Source organism: Camelus ferus, chromosome 10 (genome assembly GCF_009834535.1).
Source record: "Camelus ferus isolate YT-003-E chromosome 10, BCGSAC_Cfer_1.0, whole genome shotgun sequence".
Taxonomy (NCBI): Eukaryota; Metazoa; Chordata; class Mammalia; order Artiodactyla; family Camelidae; genus Camelus; species Camelus ferus.
Genome location: NC_045705.1, coordinates 26,731,582 through 26,753,223, shown reverse-complemented (window position 1 = coordinate 26,753,223; position 21,642 = coordinate 26,731,582). Strand labels below are relative to the sequence as shown.

General features: G+C 38.4%; 1 long non-coding RNA gene across 2 annotated transcripts in view; it reads left to right on the top strand.

Moving 5' to 3' along the window:
* Nucleotides 1-20,746, top strand: part of LOC116666353 — a 55,127-nt gene extending 34,381 nt beyond the window's left edge. Inside the window, exons 2-4 of one of the 2 annotated variants that reach the window (XR_004323163.1) lie at nt 19,372-19,447; nt 19,837-19,923; nt 20,427-20,746. This is a non-coding gene — a long non-coding RNA (uncharacterized LOC116666353). Of the gene's footprint in view, nt 1-18,245; nt 19,448-19,836; nt 19,924-20,426 lie in introns of those variants that run through there. The other variant, XR_004323162.1, reaches the window with a different exon arrangement.
* The last annotated feature ends 896 nt before the right edge of the window (nt 20,747-21,642 follow it).

Genomic DNA, 21,642 nt, shown 5'->3' with positions numbered 1-21,642 from the left:
GTCTGCATATAGATACTTTCCAGTGACAAGTTTCTTAATATGTTTAATAAACTAAGAACATTAGCATATGAAAGCAGCAATTTTAAACTTATAAATTGTGATGCCTCCATGTATTTTTAGAGTAAGGAAAAATGGGTGACATTACAGCCAGGGGACTAGGACTTGTATGTAAATCATTGGCCATCATATTTGTATTACAGACTAAAAATTCAAATATTCCAGTGTTAGTGGGCCACCCACATGAGTATTAATTTGGGAAAAATAACTGTATTTAAAATTTAAAGATCCAAATTTGTTGAGCTGTCTTTGTGTTTATTTTTCTTTTTGTTATCCAAATAGAGGGATTAGGGAGACACTTGAGTGGAATATGGAGATATTTTTTCTCACCTGTGGTCTCAATCCAGTCCTCCCTGGAGTGTGTGTGTGTGTGTGTGTGTGTGTGTGTGTGTGTGTGCTGTTACTATAAGTAGTGTAATCCTCTAATTTATTATCCAGACGGAGACACTTTTGAGAATGAAACAAGATGCCATTTATAATCATGCACCAGCTGAACAGCCCCAGGAAAGTGGAGTCCATGTTTACCCCAGTCAAAAATAAATAGAAACAGACCACAACACATATTTATCTGACACGCCCCAAAGGGCAAAATACAGGGACAGACACAGATTAGTAGTTGCTAGAGGCTGAAGGTGAGGTGAAGAGGTGACAACAGAGGAGCCCAAGGGAATTGTTGGAGATGACGGAATTGTTCTGTCCCGTGATCATGGTGGTGGCTACGTAAGTGTATGCATTTGTCAGGGCACGTAGAACTGTGCACCAAAAAATTTTACTCTATGTAAATTATATTTAAAAAATTTTTTAAATAGCCTGATTAAGAGATCCCATAACAAGAATGTCAGAAATCTGAAAAAAGGAAGCTACACTCTCTAGGGAAGAAACACAACACCACAAAACAACTATTAGAGCCCCTTGGTGACAAAATTAAAGAATCCGCCCCACTCTGGAACCATTCAAAGGGAGGAATACCTGAGAAAGGATTTTTCTTCCCCTGTTGCCACACACCATATGGCAGCTCGGGGACATCATGGACTGCAGTGTCGGCATCGTACTGTGTGGGGGAAGGCAGAAAGGGAAGTGCTAACAAGATATGCCTGAGGTAGCTGGCAGGTGGCGGACCCTGGCCGATGCAGATGGGAAAACCCAGAAATAACCACTTGGGAGGGAAGCTCAGTGAACTACTCTGACGTTGCGTTTCTGTCCCTGAGAACATTGAGACACGTCCCGAGTAACCGCATGGATATTTGGGGCTGGGGCTTGTTTTTATAGATGACTTAGTAGGGAGAGGTAGTTAAATATGAGCTCTTCATGTTAACATGACTGCATTCGTAGCCACAGCTTGGAGAGGCCAGCAAAGCTTGAGTTACCTAAACTTCAGGTATGTTACGTGGGAGCGTCTCAATTGCAGGACATCTTCGTAACGACTCAGATCATTTCCGTATTGGCGATATCATTACCATTCAATTTAAATAGCAACAAGCTCCCCAGATCCTCAAAAAAATGCTTGTGTATAATTAACATTAGTTCAGTTGTGACCCACAGTTTCTTTGCCTTATATATTGTGCTATGTTTTCCACTTCAGAAGCACTATGTCATTAATGTTCCCAGAGTATCCTGACATCTCTGAGGCCCATTCAAGCTCCAAAACTCAAGGATTCTACAGTTAAACATGTATTTAAAAGGCCAAGCCAACTTGCTGCCGTTACTGATGTTCATGGAAGACAATGTACACATAGCAGTGAGAAAAGCTTCAGATTCTGGCCCTACCCCTTACAATGGGAACTTAAGCACCATTTCCACATGCGCTGAAGAAAGAGAAAATTCACAGTACTTTCTTGTAGGTGGGGGGATGTTACAGAGATGAAATGTAGAGATAAAACGAGAAATCCAGTGTAAGCACTTAAACACCAGCATTGAGTACATAGTAAGCATTCAATTGGTGTCAACGGTATGGTGTGAGGCCTGAAATAAAGATGCAATATTGTATGCTGCCCTGCCATCTGAAACCAGGAGGGCCTCAAATAGCCTACGCACCTGCTCCACCCACCCCCAGTCTACTCCCACGAACAGGTCCCTGTCATTGGGAGCAGGCAGAGTGCCTGCTTATCCCTGAGTGGCATGCTTTAGTTCTGTGCCACCTTCTAGAATTATTCAAACAAGCTGATCACACACATCCTCTGGTGAGAACCCGGGGTCACTACGCTCTCTCGTTCCTATGACGCTCACCTCCCTCCACGGCCTTTGCGAGTTCGCTCTCTTCCCAGGCACAGCTCCCTGTGTGCACCCCACGTGGTATGTGGTGTCCTCCTGCCCTGGGCTGTGAGTATATGTGACATTACATGGTTGTCTGTCTCTTCTTGTTTCACCTTTTCAGCTTCAGGTGTTGGGTGTGGTCTTCCCTAAAAAGAGGGTGAAGAGGAGACCGTCAGATGAGCTGTTGCTAAAAATGATTAATGGTAACACCCGCAGTACTAGGGAATGCCACTACCACGCTCAATGTGAATACTCCAGATCCTTCACTGAGACAGATGAGTAACCACACAGATGGCAGCAGGAGACTGGTGAGGAGAACTTCCTGTGGGCATATGCTTCAGAACCTCACAATGCCAGGATTCTGATTTCCACCCAAGAGATGAACAGAACGTTGTGGTTTACACAGAACTGTCTACAGCATAGGAACAAATTAGCAGATTCACTGCAGGATATGTTAGTCATCCCCAGAAACTGTTCTGGGGAGCCTGACATAGCACTGCAGCCCCTCCTTAAATCTTGAGGACTTAGGGAATAGGTATGAAGATTTTGGTACGTATGTGTAGCCTACTTAGGGATTTTTGCATCTCTGCTCGCTAAACTAAGCAGAGTGGCGACTGAAATGATCAGAGCTGAAGACTGGAGAAGTGGGGGAGATGGTTGTGCCCTCAGTGACTGTCTACACAGCCGAGATGTCCCCAGCGTACATCAGTTACGAGTGCTTACTGAAGTCATGTAACAACATGTGTAAATCACATCGCACTAATGTGAATTAACTCAAGTCTACAAAATCCCCAGTGAAGTGACTTGAAGATTCTCAGGGGTTCTTTTACATGATTTTATCCTTCTCTGGTATCATTTCATGACTTTCCTTGGCCATTTAATATCTTATTGCTGCCACTGCTACTTCTGTCATCTTTTACTTCCTCCATGTACATCTCAAGGCTATTAACTGATATTCCCAACCCTTAATCGTATGGAGCTAATAGCCCTCCAGTCACTGCAGCCTTCCTCTGGTGAAGTCATGCTCACTTCTGCAGGAAAACAAGATTTTTTCCCTCGTCTTCACTTTTTGTTTACGCCCATCATAAAACAACACCCTCAGCTTCTTTTTTGAGGCTTCTCTGACCACAGGCTTGGGCACCATCATGCTCTGCCCTTCTCTGTTTCTCCTTCTCGAGGAGAAGTGACAGTCACTTTCTTCTCACGTTGACAGAAGTGTCCTAAGCAAACCACATTCTAAATATCTATCCATTCTTTTTACTAGACGTACACATATATGCCTGAAATTTTAGTTAATCTTAGGTCAGGATCCCTAATACTTAAGATCAGAGGCAGGGGTAGGGCCAGAGAGCTCTGGAACCAACGTGTTCTCTCAAATATTCATTCACTCATTCATTCACCCATTCATCCATTCATTCATTCCATCAGTAAACATAGATTAAGCCCTTTGTAAGAAGCTCTTTTTTAGGCACTGGAACGTAGCGGTAAACAAAACATATCTGACACTTACCTTTTATGCAATTCACAGCTTACAGCTGTGATTCTCTGAATGGCTGCATCAGGACCAAGCAAAGCATTTCTCAGAAATAACGGAATCCTGGACCCACACCTGACTGACTGAATCAAAATCTCTCTGGTGGGAGCAGGACAGAGTCTGGGAAGTTGGATTCCCTTACTGAAGAAAGAAGGCTAATTGGAAAGTATTAGAAGAATTAGAATAGTTATAGAGCTCTTGACCAGAAAAGCCACGGAGGTAAGGTAAACCCAGAAATGAGTTGCTCAAAAAGGAGACTTGGGTCAGCCAAGGACGTGAGCCCCAGGGAGCTAATGAGTGGGGCAGTTCAAAACTCCTAAAGCCACATCTGAGCTCTACCCTGATCTCAAAGTGGAGAAGCCTTGCAGAGGCTTGGAAATTTTACTCCAGTTACCTGGTGCCTACAGCCTAAGAGGAGGGCATGAGGAAGATAATGAGGTCAGCTTGGTCAAAGCCCAGACTACCAGGCCATTGTCTGCTGCAGTGCCCACCAGCTCCTCGAGGCTGGCTAGTCTGTGGCCGTCCTGTCTAGGCCACGGGAGGGGATAGACGCCCGCAGGAATGTGCTCTAAGAGGCATTTCTGATGCCTCTCTCCTCACCAGCGTGAAGCCTTGGCTGCCTCTCAGGCAAGACACCTGACTGATTTTTCTATCACTCTTTAATAGTTAATCCCCGCCTTGTCAGTTAAAATATTTCAGCAACTCCCTTAGGCCAGATAAATCCAAGCAAGTTTAAATTAGATACCTCAGCAATATGAGTCACTGCAAAGAAACTTTCAAATACAGCAAGTCACACCATCTCCCTCATTATAGACGGAGGGTCTTGAATGAAGCCCCATCATGGGGACTTCTTCAAGGCTCTGGGGCAGAATGGGATACATTTGTGTTGCACCTCAGTCAGAATTTTTTTGCAACCCTTAGGAAGGATACATTTTTACATTAACGTGAAGCCTCAACATTTCTCAACAGAGCTGTAAAACTCAGCTTTTAGCAGAATGCTGTTAGCAATGCAGAAATCTGATCGTGTCTCCAGGCCGCTAAAACACTTTCAAGGGCTCTCACCACCTACTGAATGGTGTCCTACCTTCCCTTGCTAGACTATAGCATCTATGCTAGTTTAGTCAGGCACTCCTTTGCCAGTCTCACCTCCACTTCACACCCAAGCCCTTTCACACTTCCAGCCAAACAGCTCAACGCACTGATGGCCAGGCGTGCTATCCTGAATCCTCCTCCTCCGTGCTTGGGCACAAGTCTGCATTTCTGTCAAGATTGCCTTCTGTGCTTGCAATTCTGTTTACTCCTCCTTCAGACCCTTTTCAAATACCACCTCCTCCATTGTGTCTTTCCATACATGCATATGAATAAGACTACCTACAACCTATACAATCTCATAGTATCTTTTACTTCCTTTGTCTAACCACATGTATATAAACTGCAGTTCGACAAAGCCTTCCATCTTGGTCCTGCTCACAGTCATTGTTGCATGGAGCATCTTTTTCTAGATCAATGCACTATGCATGGAAGCTTCTCCATGACACACGTCTCATTTCATTGGATATGCTTTAGTTCTTCTTTTTTTGTCTCTTTCATGTACTGACTCCATTCTAGGTCCAACGAGAAAGATGTTCAAACAATGCCAAAGCCTGCTATGAACTTCAGGGGAATAAAGTTTGTATTTAGCTGGAAGGATTAGAGAATGTTTTTAAAGCACTTTGGAAAGGGAAGAAAAAATCCCCCTGCTGTAATGATTAGTGACTTCCATTCATGTAGGATGTCTCAGAGCATTAACGAACACTGACAAGAGAGTCTGTACCCCACACTCAGAAACTTAGCTGGTGGAAGCTGATGGCGAAGTTTTAAATGGCAAGATCTCCTTGGATTCTGAGCCAAAACCTGAGGATAATGAGTTTTCATTGTAGAAATCTGGCCAAAAGGGCACTGATAGCTGCTTCGAGAAAGAGGAAAAATTATATCACTAGTTCATATTTGGGTTCAATTTTTGCTTTCTTTCACGAAGATTAAAAAATTAATTAATTTAAGTGAATGGGTTTTCTTTTTCTAAGTTTACCCCCTTTTGGTGCTTGATGAACACTTTTTTTTTTCTTTCTAAAGCCTTTAAAAACTATATGGTGATAAATGCATGATGTTAAAATCGATCTCCATCTTGAGACCTTTTTGTAACTTGCCTCATGAGGCTGCTTTCTGAAATTGTGCAGCGAGTGTCAGTTTGCAAACTGCATAGCTTCCCATGTGTTTCCAGGGGAGTCGGTGCTGGAACTGAGTGGAAGGCTCTTGTTTGTCCTCCAGAAAGATGGTTAAACAGTCGGCATCAAGAAGAAGGAAATGTGACTGAAGTAAACCATGAAAACGTGCTTTCAGCTCCTTCAGTCTCTCTAACTCAAGAGATTTAGACATTTGAAAACACAGCAATAATCTTTCCCAAAATATGATAATTCCGGTCAGCATCTATTTTGCAGAAACTTAAGAGCATGAACAAGTGAAAACTAAATACTTTCAGGACAATCAGAATCCAAATCATAGAAGAATTATAAAGAAACTCAGTTTTATTACTTTTCTAAGTGCACACAGTTGTTTGGCTTGCCCATATACAAAATATTTCCAATTCCAGGTTAGACAGGGCTTGACAACTAAATAGAGAGTTTTCATTTATACTTAGAAGTTTTTTGATAGTGAATATATCTAAAATGCTAGGTAATTGTTTATCCTTTTAAGTATAATTTTCCCCTCCCCAATTTTTAAAATAATAATATTATACAGTACATTGCACTTAAAGTAGAAAAATAAATTTCAACCAGAACCAAGCCAATGAAATACATTTTACATTTATAGCTTAATCTAAGTTCACATATTAACTTATACATCTAATTACATTAATTCTTGAATTTATTTACTCTAAGCAATGTGCTGGGTCCTCAGATAGCCAGAAAAGAAGTGGAAAAAAAAGTGCTAGATCCTGCACTCAGGGGCTCAGTCTAACTCTAACCTTAAACCAAATCCTTACCCTACCCATATCTTATCATGCATAAACTATAAATCACAAGTCACCATAATAAGGTAGAATGAAGAACCAGTATAAAATGACCCAAAGGAATGAATGACTCATGGGAAAGAGTTTATATTTTATCCACCAAAACAACAGACTCCAATGTGGAATGAGTCAGCCTCAGAGATGCTCAAGGCAACCCACTGGGACACTAGAGGAAGATAAAGAACACCTATTTATGTTTATTTTTATCTTGTCTTATTTATTGTGTGTGTGTGTGTGTGTGTGTGTGTGTGTGGTTTTTAATATACACATTACATGTAAAACAGAGATAAACAACTTATGAATAGATAATAGACATATTCTGAGAGTGCTTGCTTTTTTTATTTTTGACTCTCAGTGTACACAATACAGAAATTGTAGGCTACTTACCTTAGAATTGTCAAGCTACTGGATGATTACTTTAAGATGGCTAAGATAAACCCTGGTTTATATTTTAGGAAGATTACTTGGTAACAATGGGGAGGGTGAATGAAAGGGAGTGAACACTGACAAAGATGGAAGTGAAAGATGATGCATTTCTGAACTGAAGTAAGTGAAGGGGAAATGAAGACTAGGAGACTGATTTATAGTCTGTTAGGGAGGATAAATAAATAAGAATTAGCATAATGTGAAGTGTGAGGGGAAAAGATGCCTAGAGAGACTCTACCTCCCAGATTGTAGGTTTGATGATAGAAAAAAAAAATGATACATCATTAACTGAGATATTTAATAAAAGAAAGGATTGGGGCTGATTTGAAATAAGGGGAAGCATGAGTTCAGTTTACCATTTGAGTTGGGGAAGTGGATGGAACATTTGTCTCGGTAGAGATGGTCAGGCAGCAGTTCAACATTTAGATCTTTTCCTGAAGAGGAACCAGACAATGACCAGATTGATGAGTTTTTTAAACATAGATGGAAGCATGGGGTTTTTAAAAATCTTTTATATGAGGAGGCCAATTTTAGATTCCTTGGAATTAACCTTGTACATGGATGGAATAAATTGTTGCTTCCATAATATCGTTTCTTAGTGCTAGAAGATTCTTTCTGAAGTAGGCTTACATTTGCAGTCCCAAAGGTAGGAATCTTGGAGTCCACACATTTAATAGAATCAACAAGATTGGCTTAACCATTAGGATGGCTGCAGAGATCAAAACAGGGCTGAATGTAATTGCAAGATTGCAGCAAAGGGTTAAGGATAGGACAGCATTATGAAGGGTTTGAACTGAACTGGGGTCCTAAAGACATTTAGGACCAAGAGAAATGTAAGAGGTGTAGCTAAACAATGAAAGAAAAGGGATAAACCTGGAACTTCATCAAGTGTCCTGTTCCTCTCTGTACTGCCCACATTTTGCAGATGGCCTGCTACGGTGTGGATTCTGATTACTGTTGATGTAATGAAAGGTGAAAGAATTACACATAGGAAAAGTTATATAACGTGAAATGAGAAGCCAGTTCATTCTGATCATTATTAATTGATAGTCATTGGATTTTTGGGTCATGGGGTCAGGTCTTTTGGATCCTGTCCTTTTAGCAAAAGGGTATAATAAAGGAGTACTATAGTAAGTTTTGTAAAAATTTCAAACATTTAGGCTCCAAGGGCTAATTACTATTAACATATTTGTATAGTATGTTATGGATCTTTGTGTGGGGGTATGTGTGGTGGTGAATTTATATGTGAATTTTATGGCTATGAATATATGTATATCCTATTTTTTAATTGGATTACACAAACATACTACTGTGTAGGCTTCAATCACCATTCACCAATTTATTTCAGTGTATTTCTCATTTTTAAAGGCTATATTGGTGTATAAAGGCTATACAAGAATAATCATTTAGAAAAGCCATGGCCATTTATTTCTCTCCAGTTCTTTCATCATGATACACAAAGTTTCAGTGATGCGAGGGAAAGCTTTAAAATTAAAATCCTCAAGAAATGAAGCCTATTATATGAAAACTACTTATTTAAGTGTATAATCATCAACACAACTGCTAATAGTAGGAGAGGACTACACACAATGAAATCTTCTGAGGGTATAACAGACATATAGCTGCTACCTCATGTTCATTCTGGGACGGGCAGAACTACCTGAACAATTTAAATTTTATACATGTGTGCGTATATATTAATGAATGCATGTATATTCAAAATGTCTATGTGTGTGTGAGAGTGTCTGTGAGTGTGTTTATGTACCAATAATTGGATTTGTATAAGTCAGATGCACATGTGATGTGATTACTAAGCCTTGTCTCCCCAGAGCTAGGAGTTGGCTGTGAGAGACAGTAAAGTTGTCTGAACAATACCTAAACTCAAGAAATTTAAGTTTGGAAAATCTATTGTATTTCTCAGATATTTTCTTTATTGCCATTGACAACCCAACAAACTATCTTAAACTATAAATATAAACTTTAGAAGTGGCCTTCAATGACAGCTAAATGCTGATACTCAAATAATGTTTTAGCCTTTGATTTTCTCTCAATTTCTCTCTTTCCCTTTGTGGTATGTAAAGCCAAGGCACATAGTAGGTGCTTTGCAAATATTCATTGAAAGAGTGATGGTGAGCTACATTAAACCCAGAAAAAAGGAAGAAGATTCTTTTTGCCAACAATTCTAGCAAAAATCCCATAGATAAGCCCCCTTGACCCAGAGCCTGTCACCTGTCTCTTGCTGCACCAACTTTGTAGTCAAGGGTGTAAAATGCACAGGTGGGCCAGGTATCCTTACCTGAGATATATTACAAATAAGGATGTGATTTGATGGAACAAATCTGCATTGTAAAGCACAGATTTTGTACCTGATCATCTACTAGGTATTTGAAAGGTCTGAAAATGCATATGATACCTTCTCTATCTTAAATGAATTCACCACCTGGTAAAGAAATTAACAATTCTGATATGGATTGGTAAATTTGTATTATCTATTCCTTTACTTATGGGGTTTCAAGAACCTTAATTTAGTACACATCATATAATTTGCAAAAGAAACTATAACTGTCTTTCAGAATACTGTGCTAAATTATCATCAGTAAACATAAAATATTTAGGACTCAATAATACAAAAGTGCTTTTTATGCTAAGTGTATGTATTTTGCTTTCTAGATTAATTATTACTATATTTATGTAAATAAACTTCTCCAAAGGGAAATTATCCTAAAAGTCTAATATTGTTCATTGTGTCCAGAAGAAAATACAAATTTTAAAAAGTCTGCTCTTTGGAGGGTGTAAAAATTACTGCAATGAGATATTTGAGTCAAAGCTGTGATCATGCACAGACAATCATGTTATAGTTTCTTCTTCATGGTGAAGCCATATGTTCTGACTTTACTGAGTTAAAGTTATAATTCTCACTCTTGAGGCCAAATGCATGCAGTTATTTGGAAAGCCAAGTGGAACCTGGTTGCTTATCCTATCAACTTTTGCATCAGCTAAGGTCTTGGCTTAGGATGTTTTAGTGATAATGCATGAAAAATGTATCAAGAATGTAGCAGGGTTTGCCACTAACTGGAAAGAATTGACAGAAATGATGTTTCTTCTATCATCAGAGCTTTTGTACTAAAAGGATTAAAACTTATAAGTTGACCCATATGAAATTGTCCTTTTTTAATATCAAGTGTCAAATATCAACATCTGATTCAATCTAATATGTCAGCAAATAATACCTACCAAAGTACATGAATAGACAGGACACAGTTAAAATAGTTTTAACTTCTTTCCCCTGTGTGGTTTATACGCTCTTATAGCTTAGCCAAACTTTTCTTCTTTGGTAGTGTTAGGTAAATTTTAGCTCAAGCGCAGTTGAAGTATCAGAAATACTTAATTTGCATGGCCCAAATTAATGAGGTTGAGGTTCTGCTGTACTGCTTTGTAAAATTCACACATGTTGACTTCTTGTGGGAGGGGAGCCTCGTGCAAGAATGTCTCCACCTCCACCCAGTTACTACAAATTCAAATAATACTGACTTTAGCATCTCATCCTGGGAAATTGACATAATTAAGCACTCTTCAAAGAAAAATAGACTCTGATATCTCTGATGCTATTAAATATTTACTGTGCACATCACTGCAGTAAATTCTCTGACAGAAAGTGATTCTACCAAAGCAGATCAAATGAGAATACCATATCGCCTTGTAGCAAGTGTATCCAGCTCTATACATTATTAAACAATATATCTATCTATATGCATAAAATATAAATGCAGGAGCTGCGTAGTGTAGAGGCTGAAAAACCTATGAAAGTATGTCTGGAATATGTTTCCCGATACTTCCATTTCTCAGCTCAGACAGGAAGCTCGCTTTGCTTATTTCTATAGGCATGGATTCCCTTATATTAAATATTCACCCTCACATTGCAATTAGAATTAAGGGGAAAATAATAATTAAATTATAGTAGGGAGTGTAGTTTCTCGTGCAAAAAATTAAATCAAAGGAATCAAAAAACTTAGAGAATTAAAAAATCAACCCAAGTTATGTCAAGCCCAAAACTGGTGTTTTCTGATATGAAACTCAACCTATAGTAGCAAAGGAGGGAAAAAATATCTGACTAATATCTGTTAATATCTTCTGTTCTCATTGTCCAGAAAGACTGAGGGAACCAGAATGGCAAAGCTATCTTTTGTTGAAATGCCATTTAACTTTTGAGTGTCTCTGGGTTCCAGATGGGAGAACAGAGGTGCTAGACATTTTTTCCAAAATAACTTGATTTAAAAAAAATAATAACTTGAAAAACCTAAGACATTTGGTAAAGACTAAGAAGAGACTCTGTAATAAGCTAATTTGAACTCCTTCAAACTCTATATTCCAATTACCCAGCTGGATAAATGTTAATCCAACCATTCTCAAAGAGAACCTGCCTAGTTAGGAAGTTAACTAGTCATTGGCATGGTAATTCAAAAAGGAGTTCTTCAGAGCACCAGAAAATACAAATACATGTGGAAAGGAGAACAGAAATAGGAATATTGACCAAATGTCTGCCAGATACTATCATAGTGTTTTGCTTGATATATTTTTTAACCATTAGGAAGAATTTGAGGTAAATAATATTATTATCACTTTTTAAATGAGGAAACTGAGGTTTATTCAGGGAGAAAATTTCAGGCCTCAAATTCAAATCCATTATTTCAATCAAAGATCCATACTCTATTACCTAGAGAATGTTGCTTCCCTAAAAATAAATTTAGACAATACAAGATTAAGTGCTAACGTAAATACAACGTTTTAGATTTCAGATAAGAAGACGCAAAAGTAAAATAACAAGCAGGAGTTTGCAGGATCTTTTTCCAAGAGATCTCCTACCAGGACATCACATCATACCTTCTTGTCTATACTTCCAGCTCCATCGTTGGAAGCAGGCAGAGTTTGAGGTCGAAAGACAAGTCAGTAAAGTTGAGACTTTGTTTTTTGTTTGTTTGTTGTTTATTTCACTTTGTTTTGCTCTCTATTCTTACAATTCTAATCTCTGAATAGACTTGGCATTTTCTACTGATTACACCAAAATTGGCTCCACTGTATTTTTTTCAATCATGGCCCGACTGGTTCTATAAATTTCACTCTTAATAAATAGAAAACATTTACTAATAATGATTCTTAAACATTTTAGGTTATCTCCAAAGATCTGAAGAGCTTTATGAAATTCTGTCTAAGAGAGTAAACATTTTTCTTTAACTTACTCTTAAATGTTTAAAATAAGTACTATTAAAAACAAGTGTTTTACAAACTCAAAGAAAGATGAATCCCCTAAAACAATTAAAACCCATTTACCTAGATATTGATTGCTTCTTTCACTAGTTATCAAATAAATGTGTGAATACATATAGAAATTTTGATGTGTACACTGAAGTGTATAAAGAGGCAGAACCAAAAAAAATTACCCATCAAGAAAATAATTGTCAGCATGTTGATAGGCTTATTTCTTATTTTTCTATGTTTATTACTGTATATTTTATATTTCACACATATACAATTTTTATTTAGCATTTTCCTTAAATGTTGTAGGAATTTTTCCCATGTCACTATAAATTCCTTGTAAGCATAACTGAAAGTTCATTAATGTTTAATTCTAGATCACCCTAAATGTCAGACATTTTCTCACCGAACATAAATAATACTTTGATCAATATCTTTTTTCGAAATTATTGGTCCACACTTCTTACAATTGCCATAGCATTGCATCCCAGAAGGGAACTAGTAAAACTAAAAGAATATGAGCTTAAAAAAAAAAATAGTCTTTCATTCTAAAATTTTTCAAATGTGTGTAAGGGTAAAACTCTCATTGAAGCTCTCATTTATACACTACAATTATCAGTATTTTGTCCCTTTAGATTTGATCTATTCATTTCCTCACTCTTTTTTGTTACTTTTTATCAGTTTTGCAGATCATTTTATCATTATATTTCACCACTTAATTTTTCAATACGCCTTCTTTAAAAAAAAAGACATGAACACTTTACATAACGCCAACATTACTATTGCACCTAACACCTAAATTCTAAAAATTAACAATAGCTACTTTATGTCATCACGTACTCAGCCTATATTCAAATCAAAAAAAAAAAAAAATCCTATTATCCAGTTGGTCAGTTGGAATCAGAATCCCACCAAGTTTCACCCACTGCAGTTCATTGTCCTCTATTGTGTTTCTTAAATCTCTTTTAACTTATGAGTATCCGCCTTTCCATCTTATTTTCCTGTGTCATTAACTGGTTTTAGGAAACAACTCTGTTTCTCAGTAAAACTTGCACATTTCATCTGATTGCTTTTTCATGGTGTAATTCAACTTATCCCTATACATTCTGTTCTTCTTATAAAGTCCCAGCAAGATCACTTTCTCGGTGCTGTTTTGTCCTTCACATTATATTTCATCAGGCATCACAGGTAAGATGACTGATTTCCCAGTGTCGGCCTGACTCCTCTATTATCAAGTTGCATGTTTCCTTAAACCATTGGTAAATTATTCATGGAGTCATATTTTATTCTGGAATAAATTCTCTGTTTACTTTTCCTCTCGAGGCTTTAGCAATCATTGATGAACATTGTTTAAATAAATTACTTCATTATGGATTGCAAATGAAAAGAGATTATTTTATTCATGTTGCTTAATTGCTTTCCTGAAAGATTTCATCAAGTTAAACACTCATATCAACATGTAATTATATCTTTATCATCACGCCCTTGCCTCGTGAGTATTGTTTTAGGAAAAAATATTTATTTACTTGGATAAAAATATTTATTTTTTGTTATATGAAATTTTACAAATGGTTTCAGTATACTTTTTCTTTATCTTCTATTATCACATGGTATCACAATTTAATCAATTTAAACTGGAGTAATAGACAAAATTTGTGAGAGAATTTTATTTTTACATTATCTCTTAAATCTCAACTTTTCTTCCCTTGAAACTCTGTAGTAAAGTATTTTTAAATAATGTGCTTCTTGGAAAAACAAGTGTTAAAATAATGTATTTTATGATCAAAGAAAGTAGGACATTTCATAGATTGTTATTTGTTTGCTTCTGTTCTATTCAGGGGTCAGCAAACTTCCTGTAAAGGGCCAAATATTAAATAATTTTTCGTATTCCATCTTTTAGAAGCAAGTCACAGTCCTGCCCATGATCAAGAGGAAGTGATTATAAAAGGGTGTGAATTACAGGGATTTGGAGTCCTGGGGACGGCCCTCGGTTCTGATGTGTCTTGAGTGTTAGACTTCATTGTTAAGTACTGAATTTATTAGACTTTTGTGACATTATGTCTTTAGTCTTTTTTTTTTTTTTTCCCTGAGCCATTTTGTCCAAATGAGGATTTTCTGGGGACCACCTTAATCTCTAGAAAGTTTAACCAAGTGCTTTATGGACAGGCTATTGATTTGGTCTCTGCCCTGAGGTTGTGACCTATTGTTACTCCGTCTTTTTCAACTTTTATTTTTTGGTGATGAGACGTTGTTGCATCTTTCCACCTATCAAGTGCAAGAATTTCTGTATTACCTCTTTTACCAATAATTCTATTTGCAAACCTGCCAGATTTTTTCCGAGTCATCTCTGTCTTAGGACCATGTTAAGTGCACCTAATAGCAATGAAGGCAAACTAGTAAAATTCACTTTTGCTATTCCTTTGCCTAAAACCGTAAGATATGATATTTGTTTTCCAAATTATCTCAATCAAAGATGACATCAAATATTTTGCCATTGAAATATCACTTTTAGTTGGAAAGAGAAAGGAATAAAGGCCAACAGAAGTCATTTTTCCAGTCTCCGTTAACAATACCTAACCCTGCAGCCAATGTCACATATTTTGGGTGTTACTTTTTTGACAGTCCCCCTTATCTAGGTACAAACTTCTATTTAGTCACTGGTGCCTTATTGATAAATGACCGCCAAATCTCAGAAGCTTGAAAGAAGAAAACTGTGTAATCCTCATAATCATAATATGTCAATTGAGGGTCAGTGCTGAATCTGCTCCTACTCAAATCTTGCTCTTTTCAAAAGAATACCATCCTCCCCATTGTTGCTGCTTCTTCAGCAAGAACTTCATATAAAGAAAGTCTTTGGTACACAGCTGAGCTGAAATGAGCTGCTAGCTGAGCCGTCATCAGCTGGCAGCTGATATGTAACATGTGAGAAATAAATCTTTGCTGTTAGAAAACCCTGGGATGTCGTGGCCACTTGTTACTATCACAAAGCTTACAAATATGTAGTCTCTTACTAGATGGCCGTAATAAGAAAGGAGCCTCTGGGAAATGGGAACAGTAGTCTGGGATGAATGGCAGAAAGATGTACATCTGGTTGTTCAGAAGTTAGTTTCTATGCAGTAGAAAAACAATTATATATATGGGTTTATGGGTGTTTGTGTGTATGTATGTATACATGTATATGCATGTGTATAGATAGAAAGATGGATGATTAGGAAAAACAGAAGGAAGGAAAAGAAAGAATGGATGAATGAAGGAAGAAAGGAAAGAAGAAAAAGAGAGAGAAAGAGAGAAAGGAAGGAAGGAAGGAAGGAAGGAAGGAAGGAAGGAAGGAAGGAAGGAAGGAAGGAGAAAAGTAAGAAAGAAGGAATTTTTAGGGAAATATCCTTCCCCTAGACTTAGGAGCAGAATGATGGGGGTAGCTTGGCGAATCAAACTTTTTTTTTCAGTATGGCCATCTGGGCTATTCTGACTCTGAAAAATATATATACAGATAGTTTAAACACATGCTTCTCAAACCATCTTTATGGTTGGTGTTGTCATTAGAGATTTCCTTCACACCCTGCTTTAGGTCGTATTTTTTACTTGTAGTCTGGTTGTTAACTTTTGCCCTTTTTATATCTTTGTGGGTATTTTTAAGGAAACTTCTCGGAGGGCATATTGAGAATTCTTAGTGTTCATCAGTATTAGGCTAGATTTATTTTCCAGTACTTTTGGGTTGGTGTTTTTCTTCCACCTCCTTTTTTTAATAGTGTAAATAGGACATTGCATATTCTCCCTATTGTGGTTTGCTTACTTAGAAACGGAATCAACCTCGTGGAAATGAGGTGTTATTATGTTTAGTGAGATTGTTGGTGGCTGTCATCATCTCTCTCGATTGTTGGCGTGAACGGGGAGAGCTCACTGGGGAGGACAGATGGAACCCTGGCGTTGTGACGTTCCCGTGCTCTCTCCAGCACACACGCCGTTCCTGGTAGGCAGGCGCTCTTCGTTCCCGCAGCCTTCTCTTCCACCAGGAGATGGTATCCCACGATGTGTCAGGGAGGATTTATAGCCTGTTGAAATCATCTGTTTTTTTGGGTTTTTTTTTTTTTTTTTTTTTCCCTTCTCCAAGAGCTAATGTGAGCAATAAAGAAAGCAAGCTCGTGAAAGACATGACTCTTTTTGTCAGCTGTGTCACTGTGACTCAGGACGTTCATGTACGAGAAAACGGTCGTGTCTGCGCGGTGGCGCATCTGCACCAACCCTCCCCCACCGCTGCCCCGCATCGTGCCAGAGAAATCAGAGGAAGAACAGTCACTCTGTCATATTGAAATTTCACCACAACAGAGGACACATTAGCTGAGATGCTAACTCTCTCACAAAATCCAGCACTGTCATTGCTTGATTTATAGTTTTATTTCAATATCAAGCTCTTTTTCCGCAGGTTGGGGGAAAAAAAGTGGGACCATCCTTTTTCTAATCTGCTCTTTTTAATTTGTTTATGTTTATGATTCAGAACAAAAGATGATTTCAGTAGATAAAAAGGAAAAACATGAATTACTTTTTTTTTTCTCCAGCAGGTGCCTAGAAAAATCACTTATTCATTGAGGGAGAGATGCATTTATTGCCTTCTGGTAAACAGAACTTTTCTTCTAACAAGAAGACTCTTTCTGAAATAGTTTTTTGGGTAGCTGTTTTCCCCCTCATTGGCAGTGCAGGAAACATGTCAACAAGGATCTGGAATTTATAGACAAAGAACTGCACAAATTCCCCAAAGTTGAAAATTTTCTTCTCCGCAGAAATCAGGGTTTCTGTGCATAAGATTTTACAGTGACAGGTTTAAAATTAAATTTTAGAAATCTATCATTAAATAAATATATTTTGAGTATCTTTTTCCTTAATCTCCCCTAGAGTAAGGGCAGGGGATCAACTATTATTACAGCAAAGGCTGAAGTTAGGAAATTCACAGAAATATTACCTACTAATGACAAAGAAGAAAAAGAAGGTGAAGAAACTGTACAGAAAGGAAACTGACCAAGAATTTCTGATATTTTCACAAGTATTTATAGAGCTTGTAGTACAGAACAGGGCACATAATAAATGATCTGTAAGTGCATGCAAAATAAATATATAAAAATTGTCTTCCTCTGTACCTCCAAGCTAAGCGGTTAACAAAATTAAATCAAATAGCAAAATCTAATTGACATTGGGAGCACTGTGCGCCAGTTCAGTCTCGGGCAGTGGTATCGTTAGCACGTTGGAAGGAGTTCTAATTTTTTTTTTCCCTTTTCATTTCATCTTGACAGGTCCTATTGATGGTGATGAATCATTTGTGCATCTGTTTCCTTTTTGGACCCTCAATGCACTGCATGCTGACACTGACACATTTTTTGCTGCCTTTTTTTATTTGGTGGCAATGAGCGATGCCCTTGGTATTAGCACAATTGCTTCAGTTTCGAAATACGAAATCAGATAATGAGACCCCAAGAGTCACTGATGGAGAGGAGAGGAGATCAGATGGGGTGATAGCTTTGTCCCTAGGGAATCTCAGTAGTTACAAACCTGCTTGAATGTTCATTCCATAATGAGTCTGATTTCCCTGAGTTTAAACTGTGAACCAGGAGCAAGTTTGGCACTTTGGAAGTTTTATTAAAAGGCAGGGTGTAAGTTTACAGTGGGAGAAACTAACTTGATCTCCATAAATGGAAACTGGCCAACAATGGGGGTCTGGTAGAGTGACAAAAACCACAGAGAAAGAAACATATAGTTTTGCCAGAGTTGAATAAATAGTCAAGAGACTGATACGTAATTAGACCTCTTACCTGCCACTAAAGCTGGATGCCTTTTCAAAACCCTAGACCGTGGCATAAATGGATAAATACCCTGGGTGGTTGTCAGTCTGTCATATTAGAGTCTTCATTCAGTGCTTCCTCTGCTCAGTCAATCCTGAAGAACCCGTGTTCCAATACATGAAAGGTGAACAATGTGCACTGCTAACGTTGGAACGTTCACCCAGGCCCTGATTCCACACAGCTGTTTTTGGATACCCGGCCAATATTTCTAACATGCATTGACTTCCAAAGCCACTTCATATGTATGAGGTATGGTAGATGGGTTTTAATTGGGATTAGTCCTGGAATTTAGCCTGACAGAGTTAAGGATTAGCTCAGGAGGTGGATATTGGAAGGACATTTGCCGCAAACATGGCCTAGGATCTTGGCAAGAGACAATGTGATTTAGTGTTTATACCCAACTTTTGTCGTTTTTAATTATTTGGCTTTGGCTGCTGCTTCACCCCCTAGGCCTCCATTACCGCATCTCATCTTATGATACATCTCTGGGTGTCACAAGATGTCGTAGCCCCCATCTCAGGATTATCATCAGGATCAAATAAGATGATAATAAATGTGAAAGCAATTGAATTGCCAACTGTGAAGTAGTCTAGGCACAAATATTAGTGTTTATGAGGCATTCATTTAGTCAACACTTACTGGATTTGTTTAAAGTGTCAGGTTTTGTAATAAGAGCTAGAAATACAAAACTAAGGCTCCGTGTCTGCCCTCGAGGATAAACACATAATTATTAGTAAGATGCTCCAATTCAAAGCTCGTCCTAGAAACTTCACTTCAAGGTGTCATAAATAGTGAGAAGAGTGACACGATACGTTTAATCACTCCTTTAAGATACTTCTGTTTCTGATAGAATAAGTGCTCCAAAGGAAGTGAGTACTTCTTCCTAAGGGGTCAGATTCCTTCATCCTTTTCCTTTCTATGTAGAGACCTTGTCAGTAATAGACGTCATTACCATCATTGCTTTACAGTGAGATGAAGCCAAAAGGACATTGTTCACTGTCCTCTTCTGGAACACCAGCCAGGACTGACTCCATGAGTTGGCAGGTACATCTCTCCTCTGTTCAAACCTCCGTTGACCGCCCATTGTACTCAGAACAAAAGCCACTGTGTTTTCTGTGACCCCCTCCCAGCTCTCGGCTGCATCCTCTCTACCCTGTGCGCCATGCCCCAGGCATGCCAACCACCACCCAACCCTGTGTCTTACACAAGCCTGCTCCAGTGGCACCGCTCCTCTAGCTGTCAGGAATGCAAGCCCCTAAGCATCCCCAAGGCTCTTTCCTTCATTGTCCTCAGGTTTCCTCAAAGAGAGGCCGTCCCGTCACCTGTCTAAAATAGCACAATACTTTCTCACCTTTTGAACTATTTTCTCTTCTCTTATCAATTACTGATATTTTATCACATTATCATTTTTGAACTTTTCCTTCTCCGTGCAGTGCCCTCTGCCTGTAACTTGCTATGGCCACTTACGCTGCATTTAGGGGACTGGGGCTCACAGGAAGTCAGCTCCCCGCTACCTCTAGGTAAGTAGTACTGAGATACTATCTCTGGAAAGATAGTACTAACCTCTTTATCTTGGCTACAATTTTGTAACTGATGGAAAACGGAAAGTGGATTTGGATGAGCTTTGTAGTTTTTCAGATGGTTTAAGGACTTTTGTGTTCATGGGACCCAAACAATCTTTATTTCCATGTCACCTCCCCCCTTGTGATTTATAGAAAGCATTTCCTCCTGTCGCCAAGAGCTTTGTTTAGTTCGTTTTTTAAAACAGAGGAGAAAGGAAACAAATATTTATTACACTTCAACTAACAGTTAGGAACTTAACTTACATATACATTTAAATTTTGCAATAGTCCAGGGCTATTGGTAAGATTATCTCAGCTTTACAGGTGCAGAAACTGAGATTCAAAGATATCCAGTCACTTATACAGATGTTGGGTCAAGGTTTGAAATCCACCTCTGGGTGACTCCCAAATCACTACTTTTTAAATTATTCCATGCATTTTCTCCCCTCTTCATGTTTCAGAATCATCACACAGATCTGGGAACCTCAAATAAATTAAGATTTCTTGGCCTGATGCACTATAGCAGCCCCTATTTAAACACTGGACTTGAGCAACTCTGGACACGCTAATGGAGCCAAGGCCTTCGTGCTTCAAATAACCCTGCATCAAAGCAACCCGGCTAGAAGAGGGGGATCATGCTTTATTTCCCACGATAGGATTATGTTCGGATTTAATGTTGATGCATCAGTTAAGTGCTCACTTTGAAAATCAATACCACACTGTGTGCTTGGCTGGTTCAATACCCCTCAGTCAACATTAATAAAAAACACCAACAAAACAATGTACTGTGTCTTTTTATTCCTTACTCTCCCTGGATCTCCAGGCCTTTTATAACAATTGATCAATCATACTTATTCCTTCTACACGATAGCAAGTATTTAGTTCATTTAATAAGTTGGTAAACTGAGGCGACTTGGCAAATGAAAAGATTCACCCAGGCACCTCTGTCCCCCACAAAGGAAAATCAACACCTCTCAGCCAATGCTGACATCGCTCACACAGGGAGCGGAGGTCAGCTCCAGCCGGAGAGCAGTTTTCCCTTCTTCTCTTTAAGATCATGATTGTAGAGGCAATAAACATGAAGAAAGACCACAGGTCAGTAAGCATGTGCTTTAATTAACAGTTCTTTGCTGTCCCGACAGAAAACGAATTTCAATAGTCAAAACAGAAGGCTGAACACAGAGGCTCCCTTGATGAACGCAAACTGGAATTAGGTTTCTGTTTAAGACAAGTGGAGGTCAGCACAAGCGATCAGTAAAGTTACTAGATCTGCTCTGTCTGCGTTAGAGACGAAAGGCTGAGAAAATGCACAATGGATGGGGTCCCTTGCACTGTGTGCTGTGCCCATCCTGTTAGTTATCATACTTCCTAGGTTAGGACTCTATTGACTGTAAAGTTGCTTCACCAACTTAATAAGAACCTTGAAAGGAGAAAATAAAAGGAGTGTGAGGGACACTAACTCATGAAATGAAGATATTGACCATCAGATGCCCAATTTAGGAAATGTTTTTTTTTAATGTGTGGATCTTAAAATCTAGGAAATGTCGTATCAGTGTCTGATTAACACTTCTTACAAAGGCTCTTAGTAGAAACTCTTAGAGACACAGCAGTTTTATCTCTTATTATTCCTGTATTGCAATGCCTTTATGAAGAGTCATTTTACTTTTATCTTCATGT